The sequence below is a fragment of the Serinus canaria genome, unplaced genomic scaffold, assembly GCF_022539315.1.
Source record: "Serinus canaria isolate serCan28SL12 unplaced genomic scaffold, serCan2020 HiC_scaffold_345, whole genome shotgun sequence".
NCBI classification, from domain to species: Eukaryota; Metazoa; Chordata; class Aves; order Passeriformes; family Fringillidae; genus Serinus; species Serinus canaria.
Genome location: NW_026108459.1, coordinates 2,635 through 9,013, shown reverse-complemented (window position 1 = coordinate 9,013; position 6,379 = coordinate 2,635). Strand labels below are relative to the sequence as shown.

The 6,379-nt window shown below is 42.3% G+C and overlaps 1 long non-coding RNA gene across 3 annotated transcripts; it reads left to right on the top strand.

Moving 5' to 3' along the window:
* The first annotated feature begins 3,703 nt into the window (after positions 1–3,703).
* Positions 3,704–6,059, top strand: LOC108963999 (uncharacterized). 3 transcript variants are annotated; one of them, XR_007780674.1, is made up of 4 exons: positions 3,704–3,842; positions 4,394–4,478; positions 5,206–5,284; positions 5,699–6,059. It is a non-coding gene; the product is annotated as an uncharacterized LOC108963999 (long non-coding RNA). The 3 variants fall into 3 exon arrangements; XR_007780675.1 differs by lacking the exon at positions 3,704–3,842 and adding an exon at positions 3,894–3,981; XR_007780673.1 differs by lacking the exon at positions 3,704–3,842 and adding an exon at positions 4,000–4,048.
* Positions 6,060–6,379: the final 320 nt, after the last annotated feature.

Sequence of the window (6,379 nt, the reverse complement as noted above, 5' to 3'; positions counted from 1 at the left end):
CCAGATATAGAAATATAAAATAGAAATAAATATAAATAATAGGAAGAGGTGTACTATAGAACACAAGTAACACCATACATTAATATATATATATATGAGTATAAATATGAAAAATGAAATTAAAAAAGAATTAAATACATTTTAAAGGAAAGGGGTTCTTTTTGGCTTTTATTTAGGTAGAGGCAAGGGTTTAATTTGAAATAATGTAAGTGTTACAGAAGTAAAATCTTAACCCGAAATATCTAATCAATATATAAAAATATGTATAAAACTATAGAAATAAACCTAAGTAATGGGAACAGATAAAAGATAGAATTTCAATTCATATCTAAATAGAAATTTGTAAGTATAATTTCTAAATCAACATAATACATCAATATACATGATAAATATAAATGTGAATATAAATATGAAAAATATAAAAGTAAAATAAATACTGTTTCAAAGGAATGTTTTGGTGTGGGGGTTTTTGGGGTTGTTTTTTGGGGTTTTTTTGGAAGGGTTTGTTGTTTGTTTGTTTGTTTGTTTTTTGTGTTGGTTGGGTGTTTTTTGTTCTTGGGGGGGTTTTTTTGTTTTGTTTTGTTTTGATTTGTTTTTTGGGTTTTTTGGTTTTGTTTTTGGTGGGGGTTTTTTGTTTGTTTGTTTTGTTTTTTTGTTGTTGTTGTTTTGTTTGTTTGTTTGTTTTGTTTCGTTTTGTTTCTCATTGGGTGAGAGGCAGGGTTTTATTTCTCCCGGCTTGTTTTTTGGCATTTATTTCAGAGGAGTTTTGGCGGGGGCCGCCCCCGTTCTCTTTCGCCGCCTTCCCCGCCCGCAGCCCCGAGGCGCGCGGCTGCCCCCGGCTGGGGCGGGCGGCGGTGCTGCCGCCTTGTGGTCAGAGCGCGGTACTGCAGCCCCGCACGGGCAGGCAGCCGGGCGGCCGCCATATTGGGAGTGGCGTGCGGGGGTGTCGCGGACCGGCTTGACCTTCTCAAGGTGGCGGACAAAAGAGCGGGCAGGTTGAAGTGCGCCCCTCCCGGTAAGTCTGCCCCCCTGTGGACGGAGAGCGGTACTGCAGTCCCCGAGCCACCGCCCCGCCCCTCCCCGGGCGGGGGAAGCGACAGCAAAAAGGGCGGGAAAGTGACTTAAAATTATATATATATCTATACAAAGATATATACATATGGATTGTAAATATAAAAATTTTTAAACGTCGTTTAAAATAAATTGGAGCTTTTTTGGTTTTTATTAGGTTATAGGCTGGGGTTTTAAAAAATAATATAAATAGAAATAATATAAAAATACCAATCCAACTATACAAATATATATCATATACACCGATACCTAAAAATATTTATTATAAAAATATAAGTAATAGAAATATCCTAAAAAAATCGGGTTTTATATTAAAAGGTATTTTCTAAAATATATATATAAATCTAACTATTGAAAATTATAGACCCACATGTGAATATAATTCAGAATAATAAAACTATTTCATAAATATTAAATATACTGTAAATAAAGGGGTTCTTTGGTTTTATTTCGTTATATTTATTTTAATTAATATAAGTAAAATAGAAATGTAAATCTAAAGATAGCAATATATAAAAAAATCTCTAAAGATATATAACTATAACTAAACTCTAAATTTAGATTTAAATATAAACATATGTAAGTAATATGAAGAGCTCTAATATAGAATATAAATAACAATATAGGGCAAAATAAATTGTAGATATCAATGTGAATATAAATATGAAAAATATTTATATAATCTATATCATATAATATTTATATAATCTATAATTACATATAAAATATGTAAATTTAGATTAAAAGAAATGGCTTTTTTTTTTTTTTCTTATAGGCAGGGTTTTTGTTTCAAATAATATGAAAGTATATAATATTATTATATATGTGTTAATATGGAATTATATATTCAAGATATAAATATTTATACAAATATAAAATATAAATATAAATAATAGGACGATGTAATAAAGAATATAAATAACACTATACATTAATATACATTTAAAATGGAATGTAATTAAAAAATGAAAAATATAATTCTAAAAAATTGAATTGCAATTTCAAATAAAAAGGTTCTTTTTGGCTTTTATTTGGGTAGAGGCAGGTGTTTCTTTTAAATAACAGAAGTGTTACAGAAGTAAAATAACACAGAAATATATAATCAATATATAAAAACATGTATAAAAATATAGAAATAAATCTAAGTAATAGAAATAGTTTTAATATAGAATATAAATTTATATATCAATAGAAAACAATAAATATACATGTATAAATAAACATTATACATCGATATGTATATTACAAACATAGATAAATTTAAATATTTTAAAGAATTAAGTGTTATTTAAAAAAACGCTAGGGGATTTTTTTCTTATTGGGTTAGAGGCTTGCTTTTATTTAAAATATTATGAATATAGATATTACTGTTTTATGTTTCTATGTATGGAAATATAAAACCAATATATAGAAATCTAGATATAGAAATATAAAATAGAAACAAATAAAAATGAGGAAGAGATGTCATATAGAACACAAATAACACTATACATTAATAAACTTTTAAAATATAAATGTGACATTAAATATGTAAAAAAATTTCAAAAATTAAATACAGTTTAAAAGAAAGGGGTTCTTTTTGGCTTTTATTTGGATAGAGACAGGAGTTTCATTATAAATATTATAAGTGTTACAGAAGATAAAATCTTAACAAGAAATATATAATCAATAAATAAAAATATATATAAATATAGAAATAATTCTAAGTAAAAGGAATATATGCATTATAGAATATAAATTTATATATGAATAGAAATTATAAATACAAATGTATAAATCAACATTATACATCAATATACATTACAAATATAAATGCGAATATAAATATGGAAAAAAAAATTAAATATTGCTTAAAAGGAATGTTTCAAGGTGGGATTTTTTTTTTTTTTTTTTGTTCTCATTGGGTTAGAGGCAGGTCTTTTTTTTATTTCTCCCGGTTTGTTTTTTGGCATTTATTTCAGAGGAGTTTTGGCGGGGGCCGCCCCCGTTCTCTTTCGCCGCCTTCCCCGCCCGCAGCCCCGAGGCGCGCGGCTGCCCCCGGCTGGGGCGGGCGGCGGTGCTGCCGCCTTGTGGTCAGAGCGCGGTACTGCAGCCCCGCACGGGCAGGCAGCCGGGCGGCCGCCATATTGGGAGTGGCGTGCGGCGGGTGTCGCGGACCGGCTTGACCTTCTCGAGGTGGCGGACAAAAAGGGCGGGAAAATTAGGGCCCCGAGGTCCGTCTAACCAGACTGCCTGAACGAAACCCCGAAGGACGCGCGGCTCCCACGGGATTTTCTGTGGCGTTTCAAGCGCCTCGGACGCGGGCTGTGAGCTCAGCAGGGCCTCGCGCGGCCGTATTTTAATGAATTTTTAACAGGCACCGGCGAAAACGCCTCTCTCTGCCAGGGTCCTCTTTGGCGGCCATGTCGGGAGTGGCGTGTCACGAATGTCGCGGACTTTTTGTGACCTTCTCACAATGGCGGTGTAAAAAGGCGGGAAAATAAGGCCCCGCGGTCTGTCTAACCAGATTGCCTGCACCGCACTCCGACGCTGGCGCGCCCCGCTGGGATTTTTCTGTGGCGTTTCAAGCGTCGCGGACACGCGCTGTTGGCTCAGAAAAGGCGCGAGCGATTTTAATTTAGAGAGTTTTTTTCAGGCACCTGAGTCGGCGCCTAAGTCTGTAGGTGGGGCGGCGGGGGCCTCGTCAGTCGCCATGTTGAGAGCGCCATGTCGCGGACTCGCTTGACCTTCTCAAGGTGGCGGCATAAAGGGCGGATAAATCGAGGTGCCCCGTAAGTCTGCCACCTTGTGGACTGAGAGCGGTACTGCAGCCCCCCGAGCCACTGCCCTGCCCGTCGCCGCCGGGTGCCGGGGGGCGGGCAAGGACGGCTGCCGAGCGAGGGAAGGGCGAGGGGCGGGAGCGAGCGCCGGGTGGGGCGTTGTCCTTAAATAGAGGGGAGGGGAGAAAGGGATTCGGGAGCGCGAAGGGACGCGGTCGGTGAGAAAAATGGCGCGGAGGGCGGGGCGGGCGGTTTCGGAGGGAGGCGGAGGCGCGTTCGCAGCGCTACGCGGGCCGGGGGCAGCGGGCAGGGCCGGGCGAGCGGAGAGTCGGAACAGGGCTGCACCCACCGAGCACCGGGCGCGCCCCTCTCCAGGCGGTTGCAAGCGACGGCGTGCCGGAAAATCCCGGCGGGGCAGCGCCGGGCGGTGTGCAGGCGGCGCAGGAGGCGGAGCGGGCTCCGGGCGCTCCCCGCCCTTTCGGCCGCCGCCTTTGGAAGGTCGGGCCAGGCGCCCGTCCCGTCCCTCCGGCTCCATCTCTGGGAACTTCTCTCTGCCTTCACAGCTCCGTGCCGGAGAGTGGCAGAAAGGTCCTGCTGCTTGCCCTGTCCTCGGTGGGCAGAGAGCTCTGACCTCCGCCGGATGGGCTGGTGAGTATTGGATCAATGCTTTTATCTATTTAGTCACCTCTACAGATTTATTCCCCAGGTTTTTCAGTTCACAGAATCATCAAGTAATTCGCTTGGAAGGGACTCCAAAGATTACCTTGTACCAAGCCTGCTGCTGTAGGCAGGGATATTGCCCTAGAGCAGCTTGCTCAGAGCCTCATCCCAGGGCAGCAATGGGCCGTGAGCACTTCCAGGCACGGGGCAGCCCCAGCATCCCTGAGAAACCTGTGCCAGCCAGGTGCCAGAGGAGGAAGAAAGCCCTTCCCACCGGGAGCAGAGGCTGCTGCAGCTTCGTGCAGCCTCGTGTCACCGAGTGTGTGCGACAGAAAGGCCCTTCCCGTGGAGGGATGGCAGCACTGAAAGATCTTTTTCGGGAAAAGCAGAGCAATGGAACACCAAAGTAGCCTTCGGTTCTTCCAGCAGGTTTGGGAACAACTTGAAGGAGGAGCAGAGCTGGCCTGGTGCCTGCCAGCTCTGCAGGCAGTGGGGATGGAGAAGCAGCAATTTTCTGTCTTCTCGGCCGAGTCTTTAAAAATGAGGCGCTTTTCTGTAGCTCCTTTTCAAGCATTACGTGAAAGTTCCCCCTAGAAGTCCAAAGGCAGCCTTTTCTTGGCAGAAGGAAGTCAGGAAGAGGCAAAGCAGGCAGAGACATTAGAGTAGCCTGGATAAAAACCTTGGCTAACCCTTTTTTCCCCCCTCTTCCAAACAGCCAATTCTGAAGCGCTCACCAGAGATCTGCCTGGGAGGAGAAGCAGAGCCAAGCACTGAGAACTGACAAGTGAGCTCCGGTGAGGACTGCCGCTCCCCCTGCCTTGGTGTGGGACCTCCTGAGCTCCCCTTCCTGTGCTGGGAGTGTTTCTCCTCTCATCCAGCCAAGCCAGAGACCTCCTAGGGAACAAGCAGGGAAGGTTTAAGCACCGAGATCTCCCAAGTAAGAAGTGACATGACAAAAGGAAATGGCCTCAAGTTGCAGCAGGGAAGGCTTAGGTTGGATTTGAGGAGAAATTTCTTCACTGGAAGGGTGGTCAGGCCTAGGAGCAGGCTGCCCAGGGAAGCCCCCATCCCTGGAGACATTTCAAGGGTGTCCAGATGTGGTGTTTAGGGACCTGGTTTGGGAGGGGCTTGGCAGTGCTGGGGCAACAGCTGGGCTCAGTGACCTTAGAAGGCTTTGCCAACCTAAAGGATCCTATGGTTCTGAACAGCCTTGACCCCTCTGGCTCAAAGACAGCACCTGGATACGGAGGGAGGGAGGGAAATCCTCTCTTCACATGTGCCAGTTCATCTGTGAAACTCATCCCGGCAGGACAGCGTGAAGACTGAAAGTGTAAGAAGATGTGGGGTGCAGTGGAGAATGTGGCAGGAGCACCCAACACACAAGTGCACGAGTTTTGCTTTTTGCTTGGATTGAAACTCAGAAGTTGTAAGGAATTTGGGAATGAGATGGGATGTTTCAGAAGAAGAGGAAGGAGGAGAAGAAGCAGAAAAAAGTATTGTTACAGTCCTGGCAAAATCTTTTTGTTCTAGCTAATAAAAGAAGTTTTAATGAAAAGGCAAAAAATGTGTGTATTTTATTTCCTTCAATATTATATTAGTTAGTGTTATATGATGTGTTGGTTTATTTCTTGGTATTATTAACTCTGTGTAATTTTTTTTTTGAGTGAAGCTAACTCTATGGATGGGTTGTTTGTGTTTGAGGTAGGATTAATTTCAGTAGGTTTCTTTAATAGACATCTGGTACATATTGTTGGGATTTTGGTTTTGTCTGTGGTATCTATAAAATAGAGATTTGTTAGGGCTAGCTTGTCTGCTGGTGTTTTGGGTGTTAATTTATTAGATGGCTTTTGTTAGATGCTGTTTTAAATTTTTCAAAGTTTTTTTAAAAA